The sequence below is a fragment of the Pelophylax lessonae genome (assembly GCF_965119305.1).
Source record: "Pelophylax lessonae genome assembly, chromosome: 3".
In the NCBI taxonomy this organism is placed as follows: domain Eukaryota; kingdom Metazoa; phylum Chordata; class Amphibia; order Anura; family Ranidae; genus Pelophylax; species Pelophylax lessonae.
In genome coordinates this window covers 214,943,040-214,959,796 of record NC_138770.1, presented here as the reverse complement: position 1 = coordinate 214,959,796, position 16,757 = coordinate 214,943,040, and the positions used below count along the sequence as shown (strand labels likewise).

The 16,757-nt window shown below is 43.8% G+C and overlaps 1 protein-coding gene across 1 annotated transcript in view; it reads right to left on the bottom strand.

Moving 5' to 3' along the window:
• WWTR1 (WW domain containing transcription regulator 1) overlaps nucleotides 1–16,757 on the bottom strand; it is a 140,496-nt gene that overhangs the window by 98,801 nt on the left and 24,938 nt on the right.

The following is a 16,757-nucleotide window of genomic DNA, read 5'->3' as shown; positions in this document are numbered from 1 at the left end:
TGTCAGGTTTTACCTTTGATTATCGCAATCGGCTGCTATAGCCACTAGGAATAATTACTGTCTTCTCCTGGCAGGGACGGCTTCCCCTGCCCTCCTCCACCTCCCCACCAGGAAAAGACAATGGCCTGGCAGGAGGGATTCCCACATCAACACTGTCTGTGTTGATGGGTGAATCAAGCGAATTTCTTTCCTGAAACCCATGGTTGCAGGAAAGAAATTTGCTCCGTGTATGACCAGCCTGCTGGAGGATTACAGGAGGCTAATATTAAAAGAGAAGTGCAGGATTTACAAGAAATAATCATAATCACCTAGGCAGATGTAGCATTGATTGATCTTATGCTGCATCTGTCCCCCACTGCCTCTACACTGAGAACTGAGTGATCAAAGACCACTGATCACTCAGTTCTCGTGTCCGCAGTGAGCACAGAATGGTGACTGTCAGTCACTGCTCTGGGCTCTGCCCCTCCAGTGCTCACTGACTGTAGAGGGGATGGGAGAAGCTGGCTCAGTCTCCCAACGATGCGCTGGGAGGCTGAGTCAGCTGCTCGGTACTGTTTAATTGTCAAAAATTAGGACAGTGATATCACCATCCATCTGACACCACCCAAAAAGATAATCTTTTTTTTTTTACGCTGACACAACCCATGTCGTTTCCATACATTATCTGCTCGATCATAAGTGTTATGTCCTCCATTCTAATTTTCTCTCTACAACATGTATGAAAACATAGTATTGTATAAGGGAAGTACATCGAGATAAGGCTCTTCTCTTCCTGAACAGGTGTTGGGCTTCTGGTAATCTTATAACATTTCAACGTTCAAAGTTCAAAAAGATGTCTCAGCAGCATGAATCAGTTAGGTTTTGGCTATTAAATGATCTTAATCCATGTCTCAGTGTGACATAAAACGTACCAGATGCAGTTTGGAAATGGTCTGATCGCTCCCAGGTTTTCAGCACCCGTCTTTAAATGAGTCTCCACTGTCATTTTTCCATTTTAAATCTTTGATGTATTTTTAGCATAGAGAAAACCTGTGAAGACATGCATAGCTGTACACCTCCTCTAGTTAATCCCACTGCTCTCACGATCCTTCCTGTCTTTAGAAGGAGAGCTTTAATAATCTTGTTAGCCTTCCTAACTGCCATTTTCTCAATGGCATTTAAGGTGTTGAACAGGAAACCCATAACCTAGTTTCGTTTCCAAATACACCTTAGGAGTTTATACTCTTTAGTCCAGGTCAGTGGCTCTCAGCTAATGGCATGCAGACCCCCCCACAGAACAATCCTTATTTCCCCTTCACCCACAGATTTGTAGGTGGGTTGCAGTGTGGTATAGGGCAATAACACACAGTTGCACACGGGCACAAGTGCGATATAAAGATCTTGTATTGAAGTAATGCAAAGACAGTTCACAATCAACCCGGTGGGAACACAGCCCAACTGGGAACACTCAAAGGTCCCAAACAGCTTTTAGAGAGCAGGTTTCAGCAGAACTGACAGCAGATGTTAGGAGGGGCAGAATGCCCAAGCGAAATGATGTCCCGAGAAGTTGCAATCCTTATGATTTCCCTCCTCGTCAGGAACCTTTCCCTGCCGCTAGTTCTGTCTCTAAAGCCCCGTACGCACGAGTCGAAATTCGGCCGGGAATTTTCGTCCGACGACCGATCTGCCGATTTTCGGCTTGTTAGTATGGTGCTTCCGACAACCAACTCCGACTTTTCGGCCGAAAAAATTCTGGTGTGCAGGCTATAAAATTTTTGTCCTCCGTCAAAACACGTCTGATTTTCGTGCAGTCAGTACTGATTTCGACAGGGAAAAATCTTATGAGCAAGAACACACGGAAAGTAAACCAGCACATGACATCACTTCAGAAGTAGAATTCTGTCGTGCGGGTAAATTCGTATGCAGTCTAGAGCACATTCCAACCAACAAAACACCACTCCGGACAAAAGATGGACGACCGGTCGGCGGAAATTTGTTGCGTGTGTACGGGGCTTATCAGGTGGGGTACCTATCCCTACACTACCCACTTGCAAAATGCACACCAAGTCTGGGAGCCAGGGCCTTAAATAGGCCCTGCCTGACCCAAGATGGATGCAAGAGTTATATGGGGCAGCAGCATTCAATCAGATATGTTCCACAGTGACCCAGGAAACCATAGAGCAGTGGTTCTCAACTCCTGTCCTCAGGACCCACTAACAGGCCAGGTTTGCAAGATAAGTGAAATACATCACAGGTGATATCATTTGCTGCTCAGTGATTGCAGTATTCTAGTTTGCATCTCCCCAAGGTAATACCTAAAATCTGGCCTGTTAGTGGGTCCTGAGGACTGGAGTTGAGAACCACTGCCATAGAGGAAGCATTTTCTTAGATTGTAAGCTCTAACGAGCAGGGCCCTCTGATTCCTACTCTATTAAAGTGTATTGTATTTGTACTGTCTACCCTCAAGTTGTAAAGCGCTGCATAAACTGTCAGCGCTATAAAAATACTATATAATAATAATTTTCCTCTTGCCTTCCGCTCCAACTGCAATTCCGCTGCGGACAAGCACGACCTACAGTGGAGAAAGTAGGCTGCACCTGCCTACAGATTATTTTAGAATTGGAAAAAGTACCAAATGAAAACTAGTAACAACATTGTGCTTTTCATACTTCTAGACAATGCAGCCCACAGGGTTGACTGAGAGAAATCGTACAATGTATGGCCAGCTTTACGTGCACAAATTTATAAAAGATTAAAGCCTTTTACACAGAGAAATTTATCCTCTACAGGACTAGCAGCATTCAAATCCAAATTCTAGGAAAGGATTTTTTAACATAGTTAGATAGGCCAGGTTTAGATCAATGTAAGTATGGATATGCCATGCCTGTGGGATCCTTGAGGAAGCTAGAAATCAGCATGGTCTTTGGGGTCCCATGCCAAGCAGCTAGCAGCTGCCCTGCTGCATATTAAACACAGGAGGGCACTTGCTTGTCTCAGGCACAATTTACAGGGCTCCTTGCATTTTGTCTCAATTAATGTAATGGGCCATACACACTATAAGATTTTCTGAAGACTTTTTCCTTTAGATTTACCAAAACCATATAATATGAGGTCAAACCTAAACACTTTCAATTTGTATGCAATCTGGCAGGCCCTTGCACTACATAGAAAAGGTAAATCTGAAGGAAAAAGTCTTCAGAAAATCTTATAGTGTGTATGGCCCTTTAGGTGTTCTCTTCTTGGACAAAATTGAGTCCACCTCATCCAATCAGAGAAAACCTAAACTCATTCAGAAAAATATAAGGGGTTATGTGAATGGGACCCATGCTGAATAGGCGACCCTGTGTTTATGTGGTTACTATTCAACGGATCGGCAAGGAACCTGGAAAACAATGGTGATCATAGTAGTAGTGGAGACCACTACAGTGATTTCAAGCTTCCACGGGGATGGAATTTGCATTGTTACATTGGACCTAAGTAACTATGCCATAAAATCCATGGCTGAATTCAGCTTTGGGTAATCCAACCTAAATTTTAGTTTTATCCCAAATACAAACTTCTGGTGAATTTTCTCTTCTTTTTAAGGCTGCAAAGGGAAGAACCTCAGGCCTGGCCATTGCACATGGCAGCTCAATCCCGTCAATGTTGTTCTTGGGAATGCTATAGATTTTCATTGTGCTTTGCAGTTTCCTGTTTTCTGTAGGAAAATGAATCAGTCCTTTGCTTATTCAAGATAAAACTAGGGGAAAAAAAACTAGGGATTACATTGTTCTTTCAGAAGTCAATATAACAGGAGATGGAAGGATTCATGAGTCAATATCCTGCGCTAGTGATTTTCCCTGTAAGCCAAAATCTATTAAACATCTCTAGAAGATGCTTCACAACACTTCAATCACAAATACCGATATATATATGCATGCATCCTGAATATCATCAGGTTTAGTGATCAATGGTAAACATGTAAAACAAATGGCCGTTACAGCGAGTTCTTTCATATTAAACAATTTCTATTTTTATTATAGTTTTCTTAAACACACACGTGAAGACGTCCAAGATAAAAATAATTCTCTGGCAGCCATGTAAAATGAATTCTATGCAGTGCTGGTTATACACAGAGGATGTTTTATGATGATGAGCTGTGTCTATGAAATGTACGAAGTTTGGATAGATTGATAGCGCTCCTTTCATTTTAGAGCCTGCTCTCTCATTGGTGGATTCTTATTGACCGCCATGCTGGTGGGAACTGGTCACATGTGTCATTCATTCTGTTGGCGATTCTCTGCGATCATGGCTCATCCTTGCCTCTGCTATGAAGTACTGTATGAGTATGGCTGTCAGTCATCTATTCACATCCTTATATAATTATACAAGTATTATTATTATTATTATATAAATATACAATTATTAACCTCAAACAAAAGCAATCAACAACCACTATGTAGTTGTAAAGGGAAAGTACAAATACATGTTTTGAGTTACTACCGCAGCTCTTCCGGCTTGTTTTGTCCCTGCTTTGCTGTTTGAATAGCGATCTGCTTTCGGATCACTCTTCAGAAAGCAATAGAGAGTGAGGAGGCTCCCCCAGACAACTGTGTTGCAACAGAACGTTTTTGGGGTGGTTGCAGTGTAGTCCCATTCATTTGAATGGGTGGCACTCAGTGGGTGATACCATCATGGGCATCCTTGCCTCGGCATGTGTACATCCTTGGCTGCTGCCTCTGCAGCAAAAGAGGGAGCTGTTGACTGGTGATAAAAAAACGTGGCTGAAACGCTGGATTTTACTGCCCCCAATTACAAGAGTAAACGAGCCCTTACTGTATTTAAAATTTGCTACTTGCTGAAAGATCCTACCTATCTTTTTGGGAATAACCATCTCAGCCTGACCAATGAAAATGGCTGAAGATTGCTACTTAGAAGCAGACCAGCCAAAGAGGTCAGTGGCTGGCGAGGAGCTCCGGGACACAGCAGTTCTGAATTGAAGGTAAGTATAGCTCCGCTTGAATGCTCACTACAACATGGAGTTATGATTTATAGCATAACTAAAGGAAAAACGTTTTTCTTGGTTTTGGATCGAGTAGAGAAGGATTAGAATGCCTGTCAGCTTTTTATTGCTGTCTGTGCCCCCAATAGGGAGATTTGCCCTCTGTATTTGTCCTGTTTACCACTGTCATTGAAGGTGAAAGTAAAAGAAATTCCCAAATTTTGAGTTGTCCCCAGAAAAGTAATAGACGGGGAATCTTCCAATGGGGAGACTAGTTCTGGTGACCTGGGGGTCCCAAAGGAATTCCCTTAATTTGCAGAGGATTCCTATCACTTCCTGTTTGGCTATGTGACACGAAGTGAAGGGAAATCTCTGTAATGGGACACAGATAGCAAAAAAAAAAAGTTTTGCCTATAGTTCTACTTTGGGACAATAAGAGTCATATAGGGGAGATCTTCGGCACTAGAAAACACCTGCAGGCGATGGGCTAGATGTCATTTTGCATAAGTATTGTGTATAGTGTTGTATCCAAAAAAACTTTATACTATACTAAACATCGGCTTCAAAAAAAGGTATCCAAAGGGGATAGGAGTGAAATGATGAAATGTGGGTGGGGAGGGTGAAGGTCTACTTTAAGTGAAGATTTTCATATATAACAAGAAGGTCTATAGGTAGTAACAGTAAAAACAATCACTGCGACTGAAATGCCATCTATGCCTATTAGAGACCCTGGCATCATCGTGTGTGTATCATATAAGCACATCCTGAAAAAGGAGTTAGAAATTTGTGGACCCGACACGGGCATATGGCTTGTTTTCCCTCACTCTCACTTGCCGACATTAGTAATAAAGAAGAATGATGCTGTATGTATAACCATCGGTGTGCTGGCCATCTTGAAAAGTCAGTTAGTCATCTGTACTCCATCTGTTGGTTTATGATCCATTTTACATGTGCCAACTATATGTTTTTATACATTTTAATGTGAAGCAATGATCCTTCCAGACTCGATAAAGGTGATAATTCAGTGTAGCTGGGTTTGAATGCAGCGCGCCGCTATGGGTTACTCAGAATCGGGTGTTAGCGGTTAGAGTTCCAAGTTTCATAATATAAAAAGCCAAAGAGTAGAATCCTTTCCAGGGAATAGCAATGCTAAGCTGCTAGGCTCTGCCCACTAAATGCCCGTACACACAATACAAAAATCGGAAGTAAAATTTCGTCTGACTAACGATCTGCCGGTTTTCGGATCATTAGAATGGTGCTTTCGACAGCCGATTACGAATTTTCAGATGACAAAAACTGGATGTGCAGGCTATACGTTTTTTATCGTACGTCAACACAACGTCCGATTTCCGTTTAATTAGTACCGTTTTCGTCCGAAAGAAAACGCAAGAGCAAGACTAGGCATGCTCAGGAATGAAAGAACACATACAAAACAATTCAACACATGACATCACTTCTGAAGTAGAATTCTGTCCTATGGGAATTTTCGTATGAAAGTAGCCTCTTCAGTTTCCACATGAGACTAGCATGCAACAAAAAACGGATGAAAGATCGTCCGATAATCTGATCGAGTGTACGAGGCTTAAGGCTAGGTTCACATTTATGCAGGATGTAGCTGATGCATTTTCCCAGTACGTTTTTTGACACGTGTTTTTGACCCGTTTCTGCTGCGTTTCTATTGAAGTCTATGGAACCAAAAACGCAACCTGCTGCAGGCAAAAAAGGTTCTTGACCCTTTCCAAAAAAACTCACCAAATGTGAACGTGCCACATAGGAAATCATGTTAAACGGACTGTACTGCGTTTCAGCAAAACTGGAAACGCACTGAAAATTGCATAGGTGTGAACCAGGTCTAATACTTACTGAATATTTTTCAATCCTGGTACTCACAGCTACTGGCCTAAACATCTCCTCCATTCAACGCACAAATGGATTAATCAATATGTAGTAGGCACAAGATAACACATGCATGCAATATAAATGAGCAGAATGGATAACTAAATGGAAAAACCTTTAAAAAAAAAAAAAAAAACTGGCTGCATTAGAAAATCCTAACACCAACCGCATTTTTTAGTTTTGGAGAGATTAAAGCAGAATGACATCCTTTCCTGCAATCTGTATCACGGGTAGGGAGAGTTCCACTTAGGCCCCATTCATACAGGCTTTCTGATCAGGTGCGCCTGTCAGTTTTTCATGCAGACCTGATCGGATACTCTATGCACCTCTATGGAGCAGCTGATGTCAGCGCTGACATGTCTGCTGACACCTGCTGCTATCCGATCCAATCCTGTCTGTGAAATCCAGATGGATAGAAACCCTATTTTCTATCCGTCTGGAGGCTTGGATGGAATGAAAACGGTCAGGCGGTCCCTTTTCATGTAATCTCCCATAGAGAAGAGCGGGGATCTGACAGGTCTGTCTCAGCACAGAGAGTGGAGACGGACCTGTCATCCGCCTGCTCAACGGGTATCGGCGGATCCATCCCCCTCTAAGCAAAACTGAGTCTGCCGGGCGGAAAGCCCCTGTGAAAGGACCCCTACTTTCTCCTTCACCAACACCCTCAAGGTGTCACCAGTAAAGAAAGTGAGGATTGTTTTCCCAGTGGGGACACAGACTGTAATAAAAACCTGACACAGGTTCAACCCCTATCTTCCCAAAAGCTGTGTGGCTGGTTATGTCCCTGTTTTCCTTTACATCAGACAGTTTTATTGCACTCCCGGATAATGGCTATCGCTGTATGTTCTGGAGCTTGATGCAGTGGCTATACCTGTCCCCCTCCTCCTGCCCAATCACAGAAGCCTTTGTATTATGTAAACTCATTCACAAATAAGAAAGGCTTCTATGAATGGGCAGCAGAGGGGAGAGGAGGGGCGGGCATAGCTGGTCTGGGTGTCTCTCTATCCTCTCGCACAGACCTGAGTATCAGTGTATGCTCCAGCGCAAATATAAATACAGGCAGCCCCGAGGTTACAATACAAACATGATGAGAACAAACCTACAGAACCTAAGTTGAATTTGAATGTAAGTTGGAACAGGTACTATTTTTAGGTGTAACTCCAGCCCAGAAAATACATTTTTAGGACACTGGGTGAAACAGGTTAATGAAATTATGGAAGGTGAGAAATCAGTCTGTACCTATAGTAATAGATTAGAAGAGTTTTATGTTAAATGGGAACCATGGATCAATTATAGCACAGTGAATAGGAGTTTAAAATCTACTCTTCCATGAAAGGGAGGCGATCCTTGTTTTTTTTTTGTATTTTGAACTTTGCGTACTTTCAGTATTAGAGATTTAGGGGACTCTATTTCTTTTCTAATGAATAGTCAAATGTCTTGGGGATTTTTACAATGTAGTTTTTTTTTTTTGTTTGTTTTTTCAAATGATTGTATGAATGTCTTAGCGCCGGGTCACACTTGTGCGATGCGGGAAGGCTGCAAATTTGCAGCCTGTTACCGCATCGCAAACGCACATCTGGCAGTTCACACTGCCATATGCGATACGCAGGGGGTGTCAATTAAATGTTAACGACACCCCCAGTTTGATCGCATATCGCAGTGCGATCTGACAGTTCGCACAGGATCGGATCGCACAAGTGTGAACCACTGTGCGATCTGATCCTGATGCGGCTGAAACAAAGGGTCATGTGCGACTTTTGTGCGGGTGCAGTGCGAATTTAGCCATACAAAGTGTATGGCTGAATTCGCACTGCACATCCGATCGCATGTAATGAAGGAGCAGTGCGCTCCGATATTACATGCGATCGCCGCACACGCTATAGTGTGAACCGTCACTTAAAGAGGAAGTAAAGTCTGCTATTTTTTTTTACCTGCAAAATAAAGGCATAATGTGCCAGTATGCATTGCATACTAGCAAGGCATGTAACACTTACCCTCGTCGTCCCTGCTGGAGGCCGCATCTATCTTCGCCCATCTTTCATCCTTGGACTTTGGCTGTTCAACTGGCCGGGGTCGTGTGACATCACTCCCGCGCATGCACAGGAGCCACCGGTCACAGCACAGGGCTCTGAAAAAACAGGCCGGTCCTTCAGAGCGCATGCGCCGATGATGTCATCAGTGCAGTATACAGTAAATGTCTCCTAAACAGTCCAAGTTTAGGAGATATTTACAGTACCTATAGGTAAGCCTCATTATAGGCTTACCTATAGGTACTGTAAATTAGGGATCGACTGATTATCAGCAAAGCCGATATATCGAGGGCCGATATGCACTTTGCACGATATATCGGAATCAGCCTTTTGATTTACTGATATTGCCGATATTTTGGGAAAGTGCATGTACCGGGGTCCATAGCCGATGGTCGGCTGTCTTGTAATGACTGAGAAGCCGCTCGGCTGTCATTCCAAGGAGCAGGAGGGGACGTGCCCCCTCCCGCCGCCTTCCGCGGCTCGCCCGGGTCTCCTGTCCCTTCCTTCACGGCCGCACTGCCGCCGTCTGACCAAGTCTCCATTTCTTTGAATTCTGCGCCACCGAGTACCTGGAAGTGATGTCATGAAATTACATCACTTCCGGGTACTGGCGGCGCCAAATTCAAAAACTTACAGCATTCACAACAGCCAAACTTGGCGTTTTGAATGCTTTAAGTGCAGAGGAGGGGTTTGGGGTCTTTTAGACCCCCAGATGCCTCAGCCACAGTACCTGTAGACATTAAAAAAATATATATATATATATATTTTTTTTTTTAATGTCCAAAAATATCGGCAGATATCGGCCGATACTGATATCCGATGACCAAAATATCGGTATTGGTGGTAAAAAAAGATATCGGTCGATCACTACTGTAAATATCTCCTAAATTTATAGGCTTACCTATAGGTACAAACAGTACAGGGACGTTTACAACCACTTTAATACAAATAAAGATTATATTAAAAAAAAAAAACAAAGCAATGGATTAGCATTATTGGAGATTGTATTTGTACATGACTTTCGTAAACTCTTCAGGGATCAATGAAAATATAAATTAAATGTATCTTCACTATGAGGGGAGAATATATGAAATGTACTAAGTTGCTGCTTTCTTCTAAACCTAGAAAGATTACATAGAGCTGAGGACTTGTAGAGTCTTAGATTTGGCCGGCATGACACTTCCTTCAAGTCTAATTGCTTCCATACAATTTATATCAGCTAGTCACGCTAGGCCTCTCGCTTCTAACACATGCTGTTTCAAAGGGGCTCTTGTCCTTTAATAACCTCCAGAAAGTCAGTCCAGTGAACTGTGGGCAAGCCCCGCGAATCTTGAGTGAAACAAACAGGTTTTTTCACTTGATGGAAGACATACTGGAGCAGGAAGTGAGTCAGGTCTAACCACGAAATTGTCCGCAGGCATCGGATGGAAAAAGCGCTCCAAAGCTGTTTGGTATGAGATGCAACATTACAACACTGAGCTACAGTAATAAGGCCTGCCGGAGTCTTCCACCAGCGGATTGGGAGACAAGAAAACAATGCACAGACATATGGAGAGGACGTGCTGGGCTGTTCCTGATTTTATGAAGAAGGAATTACACAACATCTCCCTGTGTCTGCTAGTCTCGGTTCAGGAACATTTCACACTTGTTTGGTAGCACAGAAGACACAGCTCATAAAAAGGGGGGCAGCAGGAAAAATACAACCAAATATTCTGTTCCCAGAATGGCCGTCTCAGCTAGAATCACGTCAGATGAATGCTTTCCACTCTGCATACTCCAGCTAAAACTTTTTTTTTACTGTTGTACAAATAGGGGAAGGGTTGTAATATCGGTCAGGTTTTTATTACTCTGTGTGCCCATATGTGAGGTTTAACCTCACCTTCTGTCCCTGTGACAGGGTGTCTCTCATGGGGACAGCAAAAAGAGAGCATTTGTTTAGCTAAGGAGAGTACTGGCGGCGCTGAATTAAAAAACTTACAGCATTCACAACAGCCAAACTTGGCGTTTTGAATGCTTTAAGTGCAGAGGAGGGGTTTGGGGTATATATATATATATATATATATATATATATATATATATGTGTGACAGAGACTTCCTGGGATGCAGCTGTGAGACCCTGGTTACATCACCAGTGCCACACTCAAGCAGGAAGTGGAAAAACAATTATGAGTAAAGACAAAAAAGCAACTAATGACTGTAAGATGACAAATCAGGATGTGATTTTTAGCGAAAGGGGGGAAAGGTCCACTTGTAGGCAGGTGCAGTCTGTATTCTGAAACAATTGGGAGGTAAGCCGCTCAGGTGGGAAGATGTGATCAGGTGCAGGTCAGATTAGAGCTGCACGATTCTGGCCAAAATGAGAATCACGATTTTTTAGCTTGGAATAAAGATCACGATTCTCTGTGTAACAAAAAAAAATTGGGATAACTTTACTGTTACGTTTTTTTTTTTATTCATTAAAGTCTATTAATTGCGTTTGAAAGACTGCTGCGCAAATACAGTGTGACATAAAATATTACAACAATCGCCATTTTATTCTGTAGGGTCTCTGCTAAAAAAAATATATAAAATGTTTGGGGGTTCTAAGTACTTTTCTAGCAAAAAAAAATTATTTTAACTTGCAAGCAACAAATGTCAGAAAAAGATCCAGTCTTTAAGAGGTTAAACTTCCTTTCTCCCTGGCAGAGGGAAGGAAAAGATACAATGTAATCATTTTTGTTTATAGTTACTGGGAGACTTTGCTGATAGCCTTTGCTGGGAGGTTTTTTTTTTTTTTCCACAGCTGTTCTCTCTGCTATGCAGCTATGCAAAGAATCGAGCATATTTCAGGGTTAGATCGTCAGGAGGGGTGAATCGAGATCGCGATTTTCATACGATTAATCGTGCAGCTCTAGGTCAGATCCGTAGTCTCTAGCAGTATCCTCAAACACAAAGTGATGACCGCACTCCGAAGTAAGTAAACATGTGAAGTTTATTCACCATTGTAAATCCAAACTGGACATCAATACATCACGGACAAGGACAAAGGTTGACGCGTTTCACAAGCTTACACTCGCTTACTCATAGCAGTCTGTATTCTGCACTGCAGGTGGCGCTCAACCACAGCAACGATACAGGTGGGGGAGGAAGTCAAGAGGAACTTGGTTCCTCAATGATTTCCTTGGTCACAGGGAGGCAGCTATGCAATTTGATGCTGGTGTCCCATGTGACTTTAAGCAGCCATCTTGGGTCAGGCGAAGTCAATTTAAGACTCTGGCTCCCAGGCTTGACCTGCTTTTTGCAAGTGGCTAGCATAGGGAAAGGATCACTAATTGTCAGGGACAGTGCTAGAGATAGGGAAAGGTTCCAGGGGAGTAGGGACAGTGCAGGGACCAAGCCTACCTTCCAGGAAGCCTTCCCTCTTGGGTGTATTCTGCTCCTTGTGACACTGTCAGCAGCTACCATTCTGCATCTCATGGGTCCAACACTGTCTCAGTTGTAAGTGGCACCGGTTGCATGTCCTCCCCGCTGGGCCTGTTGTATTTGCTGAACTTTATACTGTAACTGCAGAACTCAGAGGTTTTTTCTGCCCCCCCAAACAACGCTGCACCTAGCCCACATGTTTTAACAAGTATTTTTGAGTTTTGATGATTCTTCTTTAAGCAAAATTTCACTCTCTCAATCAACATTACCTATATTTAATCCTTATGCTGCTAGCATTAGTAAATAAATAGGAAGGTATATCATATTTACTTGTTTTAAACTTTTTTTATATTCCTTAAGTTGTTTCCTGATTTTAATGCCTAGGCACATGGATGGTGTCATACATTCCTGGAGATACCTGGATCATCTGCCCTTACTAAAAATGGTCACAGCCAGTAATGCCAGGGGGTGTTTTTTAAAGTGATTTCCCAGCAAAAGAAAGCATGGATACACAAATGGATGGGGGTGTTTGCTTTGAATATTAAAAATTAATTAAAACAGTGCTTTTGGTTTGTGGTGCTCAGATACAGTACAGTTCAGCTTTAAGCAACTCTGCCACATCTGGTTACTCCAATACGCTTTGCAAGCTACATAGAAATATACACAGGGCTGTGTTAATGCATGGGCACTCCTGGGCACTGCCCTGGGGCCCCAGGTGCACAAGGGCCCCATGATAATCTTGCATTACGTATTTGCCGGGACAGTCATGCTGTTTACTAAGCTGTCCCAGAATGGCTGTGTGATGGGTAGTAACCTGGAACTTGTACTGTACCCTCCTGATCACAGTATTGTGCCCTCCTGATCCCCCTGTACTGTGCCCTTCTATACTCCCCCCCCCCCCCCAGTAATGCACCCTCCTGAAGTACTGTGCCCTTTGTGTCGATTAGTTTTTGATTTATGGCATGTTTTCCTATTTAAAACTGATTTTATTGAAAGTTCTAATGAATATATGTTTAATTCTATCAACTATGTATACTTTAAAGGAGATGTATAGCCAAAGCCCGTTTGGCTGTACATCTATGGATCACAAGAGTGCAATTTGTTTTGCACTGCTGTGACCCGTTTTCAGCAGAGTGGGCTGAAGTCCGCTCCCTGCTGATGTCACAGAAGTTAGTCCACCGCGTCATTACGACCACGGATCCACCAGGTGCCTGGACCAACACCCGGCTCAGCCTCTCAGCGAGCCGCTGAGAGGCTGAGTCGGCCGCTCCCCCGCCCCTCCATAGCCCTTCTCTTCAGTGAGCGAGGAGGGGGCAGAGCAGAGAGCTGTGACTGATCATCGATCGCTCGGTTTTCAGTGCAGAGGTGACAGGGAACTGATGCTGCAACGGACTGATGCTGCATTCATCGACGTAAATATAAATTGGGATAAAAACAGATTCCCTACATCTCCCTTAATTCCTGAGAGTAGGTACATAAACTGGAGCAGGCTAGTAGGGGCCCCAGTGCATTACTTTGCCCAGGGGCTCATGATATTAAGATGTCCCTGAATCTACATACTGTATACAGGGCAGCCATCGGGAAAGGGGGGGGGGGACAGCCAGGGCTACCTGTAAGGCGACCTAGGGCGCAACTTAGCAGGGGGTGCTGGCATCCTGCACACGGAATTAGTAATGGACCAGCCGCCGGCCGGTGCGGCACTCCTCAAGCTGTGCCGCCTGAGTACTACAGCAAAGCACGCTATGTGAGGACCTCCAGCATCGGCGAAATCCCCATAGGAAAGCACTGAATAATGCTTTCCTATGGAAAAGGTCTAATGCGTGTGCATTGCCGCGCATGCGCATTAGGTCTCCCCCCGCTGGCTGACGTCAGCGGGGGAGGAGAGTAGGTGGGGCCTGACCCAACGCCGAGGTATGTCACTGAAGGGGTTTTAACCCCTTCAGCAACTTTGGATGGGGGGCGGGAGAGCATATGGGGGGGGGGGGGGGGCGGCAATTATTATTTTGCCTACAGCGGCAAAACTCCTTGCACTGGCCCTGGGGACAGCCCATACACATGTAGGGGACCCGTGCGTTCCGAGGGGCCCGGCCGCTCAGGCCCCAACCAATGAGACAGAGTTGTTGCTGCTGTAGTAACTAGCAATGGCTAAAACAGGGTGGCTGCAGAGTAAGCCGATGCAGTGGAAAGGATGTCTCTTTGCTGGATTGCGCTGTCTCATTTGCTAAAAATATGAGGGTGTCTCTTTGCTGTATTGGGATGACTCTTTGCTGGATTTATGAGGCTGTCTCTTTACTGGACTGGGATGTTTATTTGCTTAATATATGAGGCCATCTCTTTGTTGGGTTAGGATGTCTCTTTGCTGAATATATGCGGATGTCTCTTTGATGGATTGGATTCATTTTCATATATTAAGTTGTACGAGTGTTAAAATAGAAGTGGGTGCACTGAAGGACTCGGTGGGATGGCCAGTGGGTGGATTCGGTGGGATGGCCAAAGGGCGCTGCGGAATGTTGGTGGTCAGGCCCGGAGGGGCCCAGGCCTAAAGCTGTGTAAGGGGCCCCAAAATTTCTGATGGCTGCCCTGACTATATAAACAAGAAACACAGTTATAATGGACAATAAAACACAAACACTTTAGTGGGAATTTTCAGCACACAATAGGCTCTGAAATATTTCTTAGTGCAGAGCCACAATACATAAAAAGAATCAGAGGTGTCATGGGAGTTTACAACTGACCGTGCAGGTTATGTTGCATTGATGTCTGAGAACTTTGTATGTGAAAGAATCTAAAGAAGAAAGGAAAAAAAATAAAACTGCTTTCTGTGACATATCCTAAAAAAGCAGCTTCTGTGCCGGGCCAAATCTTGTTTTTACAACACAAAGCTGACATTGTTAAAGCCGGCATTCTGAGGCAGCAGCAATAAACCCAATCTGTGACTTTAAGTTTAGCAAGCTAGAGTCAGGTTACAGCATGTTAACAGACAGCGGTCACTGCCCCCTTCATACAGCAAGTTTACAGTCCGACCCAAAATAAAACTCCGCCAGCAAACAAGATGTACAGAACCAGCCCTGCAAGGCCTCAGGCAAAGCTATAGTTCATTTATAATACCCATGAAACACCATAGCTGCCAATAGTTTGATATGATTTTGGCTCAGTTGACACCTTTTAATGCTTTTTGCAGAAATGCACTACAGAATAGTCGTGATTCTGCCCGCGATTTCAAAACGGGCAAATATGAATGACAAACCATACCATTCATTTTAACGGCATCTAAAAACGAGGTGCGCTTCTGCCGCGATTTTTCAATCCCGGAAACCCGCATCGTGTGAAGCTTGTCGCCGAAAAAAGTTCAGGAGCTTCTTTTAACCGACATGCTTAATGCAATGCAGCTTGCCGCGATTGCAGTGCGATTTATAGTGCGACAATCACAGCAGAACCGCACTGCATTTTTAATGGCATCTGCAATCTGCATTGTGCGATTTGTCATTCATACCTGGCAGTTTTGAAATCTCGGGCAGAATCGCGACAAGAAGCATTGATTTTTTACTCCTCCAGCGTTTTGTAGCTTTGAGATCTTAGGTGTGAATGGGGCCTTAAGCTGGATACACACTATCCAACTTTTTTGGTTAGATTTCCTTCAGATTTACCTTTTCTATGTAGTGCAAGGGCCTGCCAGATTGCATACAAATTGAAAGTGTTTAGGTTTGACCTCATATTATATGGTTTTGGTAAGTCTAAAGGAAAAAGTCTTCAGAAAATCTTATAGTGTGCATGGCCCATTAGTCCATTAGACGGACTCCGTTTTTCTCAGCATGGGATTGATCCGCCGATCCCCCGCTGAGCAGGAGGATGACAGCTGTGTCTCCGCGCTGTGTGCAGAGACACAGCTGTCAGGTCACCATGCATCTCTATGGGGAAATCGGATGGGAACGGAACATCTGTCCGCTCTTATCCGATCCCATCCGATCCGCTGGAGGGATGGAAAATAGGGTTTCCATTCGTCCAGATTTGATGGACCGGATCGGATGTCAGCGGACATGTCTCCGCTGACATCCGATGCCCCATAGAGATGCATGGGGCATCCGTTCAGATCCGCCAAAAAAACTGACAGGTGGATCTGAACGGTCCGCCTGTGTGAAAGGGCCCTAAGAGCATCAACTTAGTGTATCTGATAAAATATGAAGACAAGGGGAACTTCCAGGGTCCAATCTTCAATGCATAAAACTGTCTGTGGAAACCAGAGACAGACTGCAACAATGCAAAGTCCTTAAATTTCTATTTAAAGTAGACCAGCTGTAGACCTGCTATAAGCATGGATAGTTTATACTGAGCATATGATGAAAAAATCCATAGGCAGAGGTTACCTTCAGTGAAACCACATGTAAAATGATCATTACACACAAAAGTATTAAAGTTAGACGGACAGATGTGAAGAGCTGAGACTTAATAAATGCAGCAAATAACTGTGC